The 16,951-nt window shown below is 43.1% G+C and overlaps 1 protein-coding gene and 1 pseudogene across 3 annotated transcripts in view; one reads left to right on the plus strand and one right to left on the minus strand.

Moving 5' to 3' along the window:
- LOC137235445 (uncharacterized) overlaps nt 1-16,951 on the minus strand; it is a 900,888-nt gene that overhangs the window by 814,530 nt on the left and 69,407 nt on the right. The gene's annotated exons all lie outside the window — the stretch shown is intronic.
- LOC137235295 (uncharacterized) lies at nt 20-16,182 on the plus strand (annotated as a pseudogene).

Raw genomic sequence — 16,951 nt, forward strand, 5'->3', positions numbered from 1 at the left:
CCCTCGAAAGCGAAAATGAATGTATCGTTTAACTAATGAAATAGTTCATCGCAATAAAAAGAAGTGGGATGAGCTAAGAGATTCATTGCTTAAGAATACCAACAATAAAAGCGAATTATAACATTCAAAATGATATGGTATCAACCAGGTTTTACAAGCTGTAAAGATTTTAAGAAAAGCCGTTGTTAATGACATGCGAGCAATACGTTCAACTCAACTTGGACTAGACATCCGTTCCTTGTTTCAGGCACATGCGGACAATCTTTTGTTATCAACTGTGGAAATAAAAAATAAACCCGATTTTTTATATTTAATTAATCAGCGCGTGCGACATCAACAATTGCCATCAAGTGATGTGTTATTGGCCTGTCTTAAATACCTCATGAATTGTGTCGTTTGCAGCAAATCGAACCATTGGCAGCTCTGTGTAAATTGCATGTATATCCCATCTTAAAAGTCTATACAAACTTTTCACCCTTCACCCTTCCGAGCAATGGTACTCTGACATAATGGTAGTGCAGATTTAGAATTGATGACCCTACATAGAGGATATGGTGTGGGAGGACCAAATATTGCCAACGAATTTGGCCCACACAACATTGTCATAGCAACACACAGCATACGGCCGAGTGAAGCCAGCAACATACGAGACCAGCACCGCAACATGAGGCTGACGAAGCCAGAAACACGATCACACAAACATATTATGCCTACACCAAGTCAAACACACGAATACAACACGCAACAGACTAGGCCATACCAATTTCAACAGCAACATCAAACAACAGTATACCCAACTCATGCGACAACAATAACTATAGCTTCTATCGACACACGACCGACCGTAACAACACGGTCGCAACATGCCGGCGAACAAACACATTTATTATTTTCATTCAAGCCTATAATAGAACGACCACAGCAAGAAAATAGTTAGTCAGCACTGGTAGCGACCAGTTCTAAACTGAATAGTGATAGCTCGTAGTTAGGGGTGTTCACCAGTGTGAGACATCACTACTTAGGTTAGACGCGAACTGAGCCAAGCCAAACTTTAGGTTGCGCACTGCCACCACCACCAACCGCAAGTCGCTATTTTAAACGCGAGTGAACGCAGCAGTAAAAGCAACGCCGACGACGACGCCACCAATTGGGCCAATTACAGAACCTTCGACGCCGACGCAGCCCACCGTGCCAACAACAACACCATCCCCGTCAACAAACGGTATAGCCCGGCACTGTGATTACTGTTCGGATATACGGACGGAAGGTGATAGCTCGTAGTTAGGGGTGTTCACCAGTGCGAGACATCACCACCCGACGTAGAAGCGGACTGAGGCATACGTGAGTATTCGGGTTTTCCCCACTCACGCAAACCTTAAGGCTGAGCTCCGCCGACTCATCACAGTCGACCTTGAGGCGACCCGTAAGGCGCTGCAGAACGGCGGCGCCAGCATCAACGCCCCAGTGCCCGCATGTTTATCAACGAGCGTCCTCAGCGACTGCATACCCTTTTGTTTCAAGCGTCCTCAGTGACTATCTACTAAACCGCAACGCCAGCGTCAACGCGTCGCCAACGAGCGTCTTCAAAAACTGCATATCTTCTCATTTCAAGCGCCCTCAGTGTATAAATACTAACCGCGATGCCAGTATCAACGCGTCGTCAACAGCCGCCCCAGTTCCCGCGTACTCATTATCATCGCGCATCTTCAGCGACGGAATATTAATCGCGACAGCCAGTGTAACGCCAACGCCAACAGCAACAGAGCGCCACTAACGAGCAACCTCTGTGAATGCACCCCATTTTGAGTGTCCTCAGTGACTAAATACTAACCGCGACGCCAGCGTCTACGCGTCGCCGACGAGCGTCCTCAGTGACCGCATACTCATTATCATCATTATCATACTCACTAATCGCGACAGCCTGCGCAACGCCAACGCCAACGGCAGCAGAGCGTCATCAAAGAGCGTCCTTAGTGACCGCATACTTAGCACGACAGCCAACGCAGCGACGAACGCCAGCGTCCCATATCCACGCGCTAACGGGACCGGGTGGACCGTTAGCCAATACAAAAGCATAGTAATAACAACGTAAGCAAGCGCGCCAGCAGGCACGAAAACGGGACTCGGGTGGACCGTTACCCACCAGGCCACACCGACACCGAATACCAATAACGTTGAATTAAATTGAATTTAAATGAAGTTTTAGAGACAATTTAGTTGTAAATGAAGTTAATTAAAGTACGACTTGGAAAAGGGCCCCGCAGTATAAATTTATTGTAAGGAACCCTGGACATGACCAGTATACCCCAGCAATTTATTAAGAAGCATCGGGGCTCAGGGAAAGATTCGTTACAGCTGAATGTGCAGAAACGGACGGGGTCGACGTATGTATTTCGTACCATTGTTGAAGAAACTTTAGCACAGAAAAGTGAAGCTGTTTTAGTTTCTTTAACGAAAGTGGCTCGCTCAATTTATAAAGAGAAAGGCATATGGTGGCATGCATGTGGGAACATTGTTTTGCAAGTGACTGGCTTTGTGATAAGAAATCTGCAGAAGATTTCTACAAATATTATAAGTAGCAGCAGTTAGTAGCCAGGCGAGCAAGTTCGCTTTGCTCGTCCTTTGATGTAGATGCTGTGCATAGTGTGGCGAACATTAGTGACACTAAGTGATACTCACATCACTAGTCTGATGCTAAGTAATTGAATCCACAACAACAATGAAGCAGGCAGTCACTTGTATCTACATAAACGAATCAATCATTATGTGTACACATATGTACACGCAGCGGAGAGAGACGCACAAACACATGCGTATATCTTATATGAGATACTCCCAAAAGTAGGCAATCATCTGTGGAAGTATCACTCACATATACACGCGCATGGGCCATGCGAGAAGCTATAAAAATAGTGAATCTGTAGTTATAGCTGAGAAATTTATAGCTGGTAAACAAGTAGCAAATCCTAGAAATAGAAACGCCTAGAAATATGTCAACGAGGAAGCCAAAAAGTATAAAAGCAGCAGATGAGGCACGAGGAATCAGTTTGATTTAAGCACGCTATCTGTTGACAAGTAAAAGTTTTATTAACACTTTGAATTATTGAATATTTGAGTTATTTATTCAACATTTGGGTGATTCGAACGTTAGCAGAAGGTTGCAAATAATCGGAACTTCAGTAAATTCTTTACAATTGGTGTCAGAAGAGGAATTTTTGAATAAATTCCAAAGATTGCGAATACAACTTGGGCATGGCAAAGTTGAGTGAATTGAGGATACAACAACTGAAGAAGGAGTTGGAGAGCCGTGGTTAGAATACAACCGGCAATAAGATCGAACTCCAAGCAAGGCTACGAGAGGTAATGGAGTTGGAAGGAATTAATGTGGTCGAGTATGTCTTTCATCCTGATGTGGAAGAGCCAGCGACTAAGATGGGGGAGAAGATAGAGACTCCGAATCTATTGGCAAGTGTTGACACTAACGCTATACTAGCAGTTTTGAAACAAATATTAACCGAAATGTCATCACAACTGGAAGAACGAAAGACAAATATAACATCTCAACTGGCAGAACAGGAGTCACGTATAACATCCAAGATGGAAACACAACTAGAATCCCAGGAGAACCGTATAACATCCAAGATGGAAGCACAAGATACGCGTATTTCAGAAATTTCGACACAGATTATATCTAAGATTGAAGCACAAGATGCTCGAATATCCGAAATGTCGGCCCATATTTCAGCACAGATATCATCGCAGATCTCTGCTCAACTGAAAGAGCAAGAAGGACGTATTTTCTCGAAGTTGGAGGCGCAAGATTCAAAAATTTTACAACTCGAAGACAAAATTGATGCCGAGATTGAAACATTGAGAGATCGTATACAGGAGTTGCAACTAAATCGCCCAGCAGTTTCAGCGAGTAATACAAAGGTAAAAACACCATCCTTTGACGGTTCTGTTCCTTTCCAGGTGCTTAAGCTTCAGTTTGAGTAGACAGCAACAGTGAACAACTGGAATGCTGAAGATGAAGTTGCAGCTCTATTCGTAGCATTGAAGGGGCCAGCAGCCGAAATCCTACAGACGATTTGCGAAGGAGAGCGGAACAACTGTGGATCATTGATGGCTGCTGTAGAACGACGTTACGGAAGCGAACACAGGAAACAAATCTACCAAATAGAATTGCAAAACCGCTAACAAAAACCTAACGAGACTTTGCAGGAGTTCGTTTCAGACATTGAAAGATTGGATCATCTTGCAAATGCGGACGCACTTGTGGAATACACTGAAAGGTTAACGATTCAGAGTTTTATAAATGGCACACGGGATGTGGAAACGAAACGAGCTACATATGCGAATCCAAAACTAACATTTGCCGAAACGGTATCATATGCACTGACCCAGGAAACAGCGTCACTTTTCAGTAAGCCCGCATACAAAGCTCATCGCATGGAAGTGGAAAGGCCAGACTGGGTAGACACAATTTTGGAAAGATTAAAAGGAACACAGCAGAAAAACGATGGTGCCGTCAAATGCTTTAAGTGTGGAAAGCCAGGGCACATTGCACGTCATTGCAGCACCGGTCCTAACAGTTCCAATAATATGGGTGGCCGTAAACGAAGAGCTGAAGGAGATGAGCATATCTCCAAATCCATTCAATCGTTAAACTAAAGCGAGTCAGCCGCGAGGGGCGACAGCTGGCTCCCTCAATTGAATTCTCCATAATCTCGATCTCACAAATTTCGGCGAGCAAACACATTTATTATTTTGATTCAAGCCTATAATAGAACGACCACAGCAAGGAAACAGTTAGTCAGCACTGGTAGCGACCAGTTCTGAGCTGAAGAGTGATAGCTCGTAGTTAGGGGTGTTCACCAGTGCGAGACCTCACTACTCAGGTTAGACGCGAACTGAGCCAAGCCAAGCTTTAGGTTGCGCATTGCCACCACCACCAACCATGAGTCGCTATTTTAAACGCGACTGAACGCAGCAGTAAAATCAACGCCGACGTCGGCACAGTCCGTCAACCGCGCTAGCAACAGAGCCATCGACGACGACGCCACCAATTTGGCAAATTACAGAACCTTCGACGCCGACGCAGCCCACCGTGCCAACTATAACGCCATCCCCGTGAACAAAGGGTATAGCCCGGCACTGTGATTACTGTTCGGATCCACGGACGGAAGGTGATAGCTCGTAGTTAGAGGTGTTCACCAGTGCGAGACATCACCACCCGACGTAGACGCAGACTGAGCCGTACGTGAGTGTGCGGGCTTTCTCCTCTCACTTTACGCTTAAGGCTACGCTCCGCCGACTCATCACAGTCGACCGCGACGTGACCCGTAAGGCGCCACAACGCCATCCCCGTCAAAAACGGTATAGCACGGCGCCGTGATTACTGGTCGGATCTACGGACGGAAGGAGATAGCTCGTAGTTAGGGGTGTTCACCAGTGCGAGATATCACCACCCGACCTAGACGCGGACTGAAGCATACGTAAGTATTCGGGGTTTCCCCACTCACGCAACGCCTACAGCTGCGCTCCGCCGACTCATCACAGTCGACCGTGAGGCGACCCCTAAGGCGCTGCAGAACGGCGACGCCAGCATCAACGCGCCAGTGCTCGCATGCTTATCAAAGAGCGTCCTCGGTGACTGCATACCCTTTTGTTTCAAGCGTCCTCAGTGACTATCTACTAAACCGCGACGCCAGCGTCAACGCGTCGCCAACGAGCGTCTTCAGTGACTGCTTATCTTCTCATTTCAAGCGCCTTCAGTGGGTACATACTAACCGCGACGCCAGCATCAACGCGTCGTCAACAGGGGCCCCAGTTGCCGCGTACTCATTATCATCGCGCAACCTTAGCGACGGAATATTAATCGCGACAACCAGTGTAACGCCAGTGCCAACAGCAACAGAGCGCCACTAACGAGCGTCTTCTGTGATTGCACCCCCTTTCGAGTGTCCTCAGTGACTAAATACTAACCGCGACGCCAGCGTCTACGCCATTATCATACCCACTAATCGCGACAGCCTGAGCAACGCCAACGCCAAGGGCAGCAGAGTGTCATCAAAGAGCGTCCTCAGTGACCGCATACTTAGCACTACAGCTAACGCAGCGACGAACGCCAGCGTCCCATATCCACGCGCTAACGGGACCGGGTGGACCGTTAGCCAATACAAAAGCGTAGTAATAACAACGTAAGCAAGCGCGCCAGCAGGCGCGAAAACGGGACTCGGGTGGACCGTTACCCACCAGGCCACACCGACACCGAATACCAATAACGTTGAATAAAATTGAATTTAAATGAAGTTTTAGAGATAATTTAGTTGTAAATAAATGAAGTTAATTAACGTACGACTTGGAAAAGGGCTCCGCAGTATAAATTTATTGTAAGTAACCCTGGACACGACGAGTATACCCCAGCAATTTATTAAGAAACATCGGGGCTCAGGGAAAGCTTCGTTACAGGTGAATGTGCAGAAACGGATGGGCCGATGTATGTATTTCTTACCATTGTTGAAGAAACTTTAGCACAGAAAAGTGAAGCTGTTTTAGTTTCTTTAACGGAAGTGGCTCGCTCAATTTATAAAGAGAAAGGGATATGGTGGCATGCGTGTGGGAAACTTGTTTTGCAAGTGACTGGCTTTGTGATAAGAAATCTGCAGAAGATTTCTACAAATATTATAAGTAGCAGCAGTTAGTAAGCAGGCGAGCAAGATCGCTTCGCTCATACTTTGATGTAGATGCTGTGCATAGTGTGGCGAATATTAGTGACACTAAGTGATACTCACATCACTAGTCTGATGGTAAGTAATTGAAGCCATAACAACAATGAAGCAGGTAGTCACTTGTATCTACATAAACGAATCAATCATTATGTCCACACATATGTACACGCAGCGGAGACAGACGCACAAACACATACGTATATCTTATATGAGATACTCCCAAAAGTAGGCAAACATCTGTGGTGCATCTGTAGTTATAGCTGAGAAATTTATAGCTGGTAAACAAGCAGCAAATTCTAGAAATAGAAACGCCTAGAAGTATGTCCACGAGCAAACCAAAAATTATAAAAGCAGCAGATGAGGCACGGCGAATCAGTTTGATTTAAGCACGCTATCTGTTGAGAAGTAAAAGTTTTATTAACACTTTGCATTATTGAATATTTGAGTTATTTATTCAACAGTTTAGTGATTTGAACGTTATAAGAATGTTGCAAATAATCGGAATTTCAGTAAATTCGTTACAATTGGTGTCAGAAGAGGAATTGTTGAATGTTGAGGATCCAGCAACTGAAGAAGGTGTTGGAGAGCCGTGGATTGAATACAACCGCCAATAAGATCGAACTCCAAGCACGGCTACGAGATGTAATGGAGTTGGAAAGAATTAATGTGGTCGAATATGTCTTTTATCCTGATGTGGAAGAGCTAGCGACTAAAATGGCGGAGAAGATAGAGACTCCGAATCCATTGGCAAGTGTTGACACTAACGCGATTCTAGCAATTTTGAAACAAATATCAACCGAAATGTCATCTCAACTGGAAGAAGAAAAGACAAATATAAAATCTCAACTGGCAGAACAGGAGACAAGTATAACATCCAACACAACTAGAATCCCAGGAGAACCGTATAACATCCAAGATGGAAGCACAAGAAACGCGTATTTCAGAAATGTCGACACAGATTACATCTAGGATTGAAGCACAAGATGCACGAATATCCGAAATGCCGGTGCAGATTTCAGCACAGATATCATCGCAGATCTCTGCTCAAATGGAAGAGCAAGAAGGACGTATTTTCTCGAAGTTGGAGGCGAAAGATACAAAAATTTTACAACTCGAAGACAAAATTGATGCCGAGATTGAAACATTGAGAGCTCGTATACAGGATTTGAAACTAAATCGCCCAGCAGTTTCCGCAAGTAATCCAAAGGTAAAAACACCATACTTTGACGGTTCTGTTCCTTTTCAGGTGCTTCAGCTTCAGTTTGAGAAGACCGCAACAGTGAACAACTGGAATGCCAAAGATAAAGTTGCAGCTCTATTCGTAGCATTGAAGGGGCCAGCAGCCGAAATCCTACAGACGATTCGCGAAGGAGAGCGGAACAACTATGGATCATTGACGGCTGCTGTAGAACGACGTTACGGAAGCGAACACAGGAAACAAATCTACCAAAAAAATTGCAAAACCGCTACCAAAAATCTAACGAGACTTTGCAGGAGTTTGTTTAAGACATTAAAAGATTGGCTCATCTTGCAAATGCGGACGCACCTGTGGAATACACTGCAAGGTTAACGATTCAGAGTTTTATAAATGGCATACGGGATGTGGAAACGAAACGATATGCATATGCGAATCCAAAACTAACATCTACCGAAACGGTATGACATGCACTGACCCAGGAAACAGCATCACTTTTGAGTAAGCCCGCATACAAAGCTCATCACATGGAAGTGGAAAGGCCAGACTGGGTAGACACAATTTTGGAAGGATTAAAAGGAACGCAGTAGAAAAACGATGGTGCCGTCAAATGCTTTAAGTTTGGAAAGCCAGGGCACATTGCGCGTCATTGCAGCACCGGTCCTAACAGTTCCAATAATATGGGTGGCCGTAAACGAAGAGCTGAAGGAGATGAGCATATTTCCAAGTCCACTCACTCGTTAAACTAAAGCGAGTCAGCCGCAAGGGGCGACAGCTGGCTCCCTCAACTGAATGCCCCATAATCTCTATCTCGCAAATTGGAAGAAGGTCAAATAATCTTACTGTCGGAGGACATGTGGATGGAAAGGAACGTTTACTGACTGTAGATACGGGTGCATCTCATTCCATCATTCGATCAGATTTAGTCAACAAGAAGATAAGACCATTGCTTGGAGCAAGATTGCGTACAGCCACGGGAGAGGATACCCAGGTAATTGGAGAAGTAGCATGTGAAGTAGCAATTGGGAACGTCATGGTACTACATAAATTTATAGTGGCAGAGATTGTTGATGAAATCATAATTGGAGTTGTCGAAGCAGCAAAACAAATTAACACGGAACGTACTTGTAGGAAAAGCCCTGGCTATAACAAAACAAGATGGACGTATCCCGGTAAGAGTACTCAATGAGTTCAAGTCACCACACAAACTGATCAGAGGAGCTATTTTGGAAGATGCCAAGAGGCTGAAGTAGTAATCACTTGTGAACAGCTACAGGAAGACGTTTCAACTAGCAATATTGATCTTTCAGATGACATCATGAAGGAGGGACTAGATGAAGACTATCAGAGTAAGGCAAAACAACTGCTCCTAAAGTACGCCAAAATATTTGACCAGGATGGTGCCAAACCAGGCCGCACCAAAGTTGTGAAACATCAAATTGACACTAGAGACGCGAGGCCGATACTTCATGCTCCTCGCAGTGTTCCACTGGCGAAGCGGGAAGTGGTGAGTCAAACCATACAAGAAATGAGCGACAGTGGCGTAATCGAACTATCAGCTAGTCCATGGAGCTCATCGGTGGTACTTGTGAAGAAGAAGGATGGAAAAATGAGGTTTTGCGTGGACTGAATGACGTCACGAAAAAGGATTGACGATACTCTGGACTCGTTATCTGGTACGAAATGGTTTTCCACATTGGACTTGAAAAGCGGCTACTGGCAAGAGGAAGTGAAGGAGGCAGACAAAGAGAAAACAGCGTTCAGTGTCGGTGATGGTCTTTGGCAATTTACAGTGATGCCTTTTGGACTATGTAATGCATCAGATACTTTTGAAAGACTCATGGATCAGGTACTGAAAGGACTACATTGGAAAACATGCTTAGTGTACCTAGACGACATCATCGTATTGGGAAAGAACTACGAAGAACATCTGAAGAACTTGGATTAGGTTTTCCAAAGAATAGCTGGTGCTGGTCTGAAACTTAGTCCCAAAAAATGTTCTCTGTTCAAGAAGCAAGCTAGTTACTTTGGTCATAAAGTAACAACGGAGCGTTTGTGTACTGCGCCAATGTTGGCATATCCGATTCCAGGAGCAACATTTATTCTAGATACCGATGCGAGTGGATATGCTATAGGAGGCGTTTTATCACAACTAGTCGATAGAGAGGAGAAAGTAGTTGCATATTACAGCCGATCAATTGGAAAAGCAGAGAGGAACTATTGCGTTACACGAAGGGAGCTGTTGGCATTGGTAGGGTGCATTAACCTTCATGTGCCCGGTAGTCCACATTTGTAGCAATTTGGGGAAAAAAGTCAAATAAAACAAAAAGTTCCGAAACAACAATGCCCGAGGCATTCAGTAGCTTCCTAATTATCAATTCTGATTCGATTAAGAGTATAATATTACTGGAACTATTATTTACCTGACCCCCAGCCCCTACTTGAAAAAAACATCATCTTGCAGCCGGTAGTCTACATTTGTAGTCACTATATAAAATGTATGCAAAATATTATATAAATCGTTCTATCCGCTCAAAAGTGAGATATATATGGGAAAGAACTCAAATATAAACGAGCAACCAATGTAGGAGAAGGTGTTGTGCAAAGGTGTGTATGCCATTGGGAGAACACAGGAAGGACTATAATTTGTGAAAATTTTTTCATATCGCTAAACTTGGTCAAGTATTTAATGTCCAAAGGTCTTGCTCTTCTTTGTACTGTTCACCAAAATAAGACTTTTGTACCAAATGAAATGAAGGCTGACCGCAATCGAGCAGAAGAGCCTAACATTTTCGGGTTTCTCGATGGAAAGTTTCCTTTGGTATCTTACGTCCCAAAAAGAGACAGAGCAGCCATAATACTTACCAGTACACCTTTGACAGATTCAATTGTAGTTGAAAAGAAAAACAAGCCACAATATATCCTTGATTACTATACAAACAAAGGAGGTGTCGACGGAATGGATAAAATGCTTTCTGCATATTCAAGGAAACGCAAAACTTTGCGTTGGCCTTTGGTCATGTTTTATAACTTGCTAGATATGTATAAGTGCACTTGCACCATTCATCATTTACTCGGAAAATAATCCATATGACCGTCGTACAGACGCGCGCGAAAGTTCTTGCAGAGCTCGACCAAGCAGCTTTTTATGCCAGCAAAGGAACAACTCTCTAAAGTTCCGCGGGTGGTGTGACACATCCAAACACGTAAAGCTGTCGAAATGGCACTAGATAGGTCCCTTGCTGCCACTTCTAAAGGTGATTTATCTATTTTACCTGATATTTCCAGCGATAAACAACCAGCATATCCCTGTTGTCAACACTGTGAAAATGGGAAATCGTAAAAGTACACGCAAAATCTGTAGTTGGTGTAAAAAAGCAATGTGCGATGCTCATGCCGAAACATATACTTTGCGAAAATGCTGTTCAGTTCCTGAAAACTAATAAATTTTTTGGCTTAAAATTATTACCTGAATTCAATATTTTTAAATAAAAACGTTAGTACACACGTACATGTCAAATAATCACCATACAAGTATTTTTCTTTAAACATTATCGTGGTTTTACATGCAGTTAGAAGCTTGCTACAAATGTAGACTTCCGACCGTGTACGTAAGTTTTATATCCCGGGCACATGAAGGTTAAACATTTTCACAAGTACCTCTACGGCCAGCGTTTCCGCGACAGGACAGATCACGCAGCGTTGAAATGGCTTCTGCAGTTCCGTAATCCAGAAGGACAGTTGGCACGGTGGATCGAGCGACTAAAAAGCTATAACTTTTCCACTGAACATCGAAAAGGTAGTACCCATGGAAATGCTTATGCAATGCCACGAAGACCATGTAGTTTGGAATTCAAGCTCTGTTCAAAGGGCGAGGCTAAAGAAGACATTATAGATGTCCGGCTAATGACTATAACATGTATAGATGAATGGGACAAGGAACAGCTAAGGAATTGTGAGCTAGAAGATACAGATCTGTCACATGTTCCAAGCGGAGGTCATCTTGGAATCACGAAGACGCTCGAAAAGATTAAACAGAGATTCTATTGGGTTGGTTGTCGTCAGTCGGTCACTGAGTGGATTGCGAACTGCGAGGTTTGCAGCAGAGCAAAAGGGCCCAAAACCCGAAGTCATGGCCAGATGAAGCAATATAACTCAGGTGCGCCATTTGAAAGGATCGCTATGGATGTCGCAGGTCCATTTCCTACTAGCAACCGCGGAAACAAATACGTACTGGTGGTTATGGATTATTTCAGTAAATGACCAGTGGTATACCCAATCCCAAAACAAGAAGCGGAAACAGTAGGAGAAGCGGTTACAAACGATTGGGTTGCAAGGTATGGTGTACCAATGGTGTTCCATTCTGACCAACGCCGGAATTTTGAATCAGCTATGTTCCAAAAAAAGTGTAAGACATTGGGCATTCGAAAAACACGGAGAACTGCATTGCATCCTCAGTCCAATGGTATGGTGGAACGTTTCAATAGAACCTTGGAGGAGCATTTAAGGAAAGTAGTAGACAAGTACCATAAGGAGTGGGATACACATTTTCTTGATGGCTTACCGATCGGCAGTGCATGATACAACGTGCCAAACTCCCGCAAAGGTAATTTTTGGCAATGACCTTCGACTGCCAGCTGATTTGAAGTTTGGGATAGATGCGAAAGCGGAGAGAAATGTCAAGAAATGCATTAGTGTCTTGGAAGAAGAGCTGAGAGCGATCTTGTAAGACAACGAACAAAGATTATGAGTGACAAGATGAAAGCCAGATACAATAAAGCAATTAATTCGGAAGGTTTTCAGGAATGAGATTTGGTGCTTTTATACAATCGACATCGAAAAAAAAGGTTTGTCCCCGAAATTTCAGTGTAATTGGGAAGGCCCATACAAAGTTGTAAAACGTATCAACGATGTAGTTTACCGCATACAAACTATTGCCAAACCACGAACCAAAATAAAAGTGGTTCATTTGGGAAGGCTGGCAGCGGTTAGATCGAGAGATTTGTCTGATCGGGACGATCAGTTCATAGGCCATGCGAGAAGCTATAAAAATCGTGCATCTGTAGTTATAGCTGAGAAATTTATAGCTGGTAAACAAGTAGCAAATTCTAGAAATAGAAACGCCTTGAAATATGTCAACGAGGGAACCAAAGAGTATAAAAGCAGCAGCTGAGGCACGACGAATCAGTTTGATTTAAGCTCGCCATCTGTTGAGAAGTAGAAGTGTTAATAAAGACCATTTTGCATTACTGAATATTGGAGTTATTTATTCAACAGTATAGTGATTTGAACGTTAGCAGAAAGTTGGAAATAAGCGGAATTTCAGTAAATTCGTTACAATAGGCTTATTGAAGCATTTCTGCAGAAAGATCAAAGGGAGGCATGCTCAAATTATTTGAGATATTTGTTCAATCATCGGTATTTATGCGCTTGTGCTGAAATCATAAAATCTTGTAGCGACTTAGATATGCCGCTAAGTGCAACGAAAAATTAACAGTTTTAGAGTTTGTGTCTCAGTCAATCAAGAACCGCCGGTCTGGTAATTTGTCCCTTGATGATATTGACGTCAACAACATGTTGACGGTTATCAGAGCCTGGGTGGATGTTGACGATTCCCCAGTTATACACTCGTTGGGCTGCAGATTGTCGTTTTATATGACGACAAGGTCCCCGGGTTTTAAATTGGATTGTGGATGTTTCCACTTATATCATTTTTGCATCTCGGTGAGATATTCCGATTTCCATCTTTTGCAAAATGTCTGGCGCAGGACCTTAATTTTTTTCCATCGATTGGCTATTGAGGCAAGATTTTCATTACATTCGATTTCGGGTGGAGCTAACAGATGCCCATCCACAAGAAAGTGGTCGTGAGTAAGCGGCTCCAGTACGGAAGATTCGTTGGAAGAGAAACTGTGTGGTCTGGAGTTGATGCGTGCCTCAATTCGGCATAAGAGAGTCGTAAACTCTCTGTATATTTGTGATCGGATGTGATTTTTTATAATGGGCCTTAAGACTGTTTACACCTGCTTCCCACAAGCATCTCATGTGAGGAGCACTTGGGGGTATAAAATACCATGCGAGGGTTTGATGGCTATATTTTTTAATTGTGTCGTCCCTTAGGTTAGGTTGTACTGACCGGTACATGGGGACCTCACATGGACTGAATGAGTCCGTGTGTTACCAGAAGTTTGGTTTAACTGCCAAAATGAAAAACCCTATCAAAAACCTGGACCTATGTTATAAAATAGCTCCGTCCTCTTGGCAAATACAAGAAGCTTCCTAGGACTTAAGCTACTTGCTGCTTCTAGATCTGACAGCTGTATCACTCTTAATAGCTGGATTCTTAGCTTGACAAACGCAGGGCACGAGCAACTAACGTGCTCAATCGTTTTCTCCTCCAACCCGCACTTCCTACATCTGCTATCACTGACCAAGACTTATTTAAAGGCATGTGGTGCCAGAAGACAGTGTCCAGTCAGAATACCCGTCATGGGTCTACAGTCCTCTCTTTTTGGTGATAGAAGCAACTTTGTTACACATAATCTTCGACACTTTACAGCCCAGCGCTTGAAACCACGTCTTTCGAGCTTGGTCGATCATATGCACCTCGCCCAGTCTAATTGGAACGTCTATGGAGCAAGCTTCAAGGGATGCGCCCTTTTTAACTAGTTCATCTGCTTTTTCGTTCCCATATGCCCTTAGAACCAATATAGATGAATGCTTCTCCCTATCCCGATTCTATCCAGAGGCTGCTTGCTCTCTAACACGCATTTCGAAGCTGTGCTATGCGATATTATTGCCTTAATTGCTGCTTGACTGTCAATATAAAAGTTAACACGGTTGAAGCTTAGGCTATTCTCTTCCAGTGTTTCTACTGCTTTGGTTACGGCTAATATTTCCGCTTGGAAAACGCTACAGTAATACGGAAACCAGTAGGATCTGTTTATTTCCGGATCAGCACAGAATACCGCAGACGCTACTCCCTTGAACAATTTGTGTACACATGTATCGCCTCGTCCGCCATTTGAGCACCCTTGCGCCAACCGTCCACCGCTACTGTGGCCTTAAGATCGCCCTCGAAGCGCAGATAGGGAATCAGATAGTCTGTTCGTCTTGTGATTGATGACGCTATACTACTATGTCCGTATGTTCGGCGACCAAGCTGCCCCGAGAGACCGAGCCTGGTTGCAGTTGTTAGCGCTATGTTCTTTGCTACCAGTTCTACAGTTGGAATGTGAAGAATGGCATATAATGCAGTGGTCGGGGTTGTTTTCAGGGCTCCCGTAATGCTAAGCATTGATAGTCTGCATACCCCTTCGAAGAAAAAAGTCTGGAACTACTTAATAAATAAATTAAATTTATATGAATTAATCGGGGATTGACCGTATTGCTTTAAATGTATGAACATTTATTTCAAGCAATTTTTAATTTTATAATTTATTTAATAATTTGGGAAAAATTTAAACAACGTGACATCAGGACGGACAAGGCGACAGCTGTTTCGATTATAGCTTGTAAATCTCTTCAAAGCCTTTTCTCCCGGGAGTGGGAGTCGAACCCGCACTCCTACGATAGTTGAAAATGGTTACTGTTGGAATTTACTATATCTTCTTTATGCATCTTCACACAGTTTTGTTTTTGCATATTTTAAGTCTCTTTTGTATTTCGCTCTTTTAACATTTTGTACAACTTTATGAAATTAGTACTGTATTCAAGCTCACTGAATAAAGATCAAATTTTATTAATATTCGTCCATGTAACCTTAATTTAAAATACTGCCCTCAATAGGTTCTGGTCCCAGGTGCTTAGAGTGATTTACATATACTTATTAAATTTATGGACGAAACGAATATTTTTGTAATTAATATCTCCGACGTCGAAAGAAAATTGCCCGTTAAAGAAGAAAATTCTCTAAAGAAAGAATATTCTGAGTGTGTACAGCAAATGCCCACAAATATGGCAGAATCAAGAGTATATCAAATTCATCGTTTTGATGGTACCAACTATCAGCTTTGGAAGAGACAAATGGAAATTTATATGACGGAAAATAAGCTTAAACCGTACATATTGGGTACAGTTACACGACCTACCACAGATTCAGCGGCCTGGGATGAAAAGCATGCAGAGTCGCAAGCTTTCCTAATGTGTGGCTTGCAGTGGGAGCAGCTCAAGCACTTAAGCGATTGCCCAACTGCTGCACAAATGTGGGCAAGGCTGAAAACCGTACATGCGGAGAAAAGTTTATTGCAAGCATAACTTCGTTGGCACAACTACTAAAAGATTTAGACTTGGAGCAGAAAACACCAATGGTTATTGCTAAAATTTTAAGCAGCCTACCTCCAAAGTTCGATCACGTGAGAACTTCATGGTATGCAGTGCCAAGTACCGATCAAAGCATTGAAAAATTAACGGATCATCTTATCAACGAAGAAGCTATAATTAATTTAAGGAAAACAGAAGGCACTTCAACTCAAGGGCAAATAGGTAACATATGCAAAAGCAGAAACAAAATCAAAAGCAATGAAAATAAAATCAACAACGGAACCAAGAGACCAGGCAAATGCAATTATTGTAACAAGTCCGGCCATTGAACGCGAGAATGTTATAAAAAGGCGCGAGATAATTCGGACCGCTATGACAGCGAAGACAATCATACATCGAACCGCAGAAAAAGTGATAGGCAAAATATGATGATTGAAAAACAAACAACAAAATCCCATGATGTAAAAAGGAATGAAGAAGAACTGTTTACTCTTCAGTCGCCTTTAATGAGTACGTCGAATGACAACGCTAAAAGTAATTGGTATGCTGATTCGAGCGCATCAGATCACATGTGCTTTCAGAGGGAGTTCTTTAAAAATTATACAACCTTCCCAAAAGGCTTTTGCAAAGTTCGAGTTGGTGATGGCAGAAAGTTAAATGCAGTTGGCCAAGGTGATATCGTCATGGGCGTTTTAAACCCGTTTAAGGCCGACGCTGTTTATATACTCAAAAATGTACTCTACATTCCCGAATTGGATAGAAA

Source organism: Eurosta solidaginis, chromosome X, assembly GCF_040869045.1.
Source record: "Eurosta solidaginis isolate ZX-2024a chromosome X, ASM4086904v1, whole genome shotgun sequence".
Taxonomy (NCBI): Eukaryota; Metazoa; Arthropoda; class Insecta; order Diptera; family Tephritidae; genus Eurosta; species Eurosta solidaginis.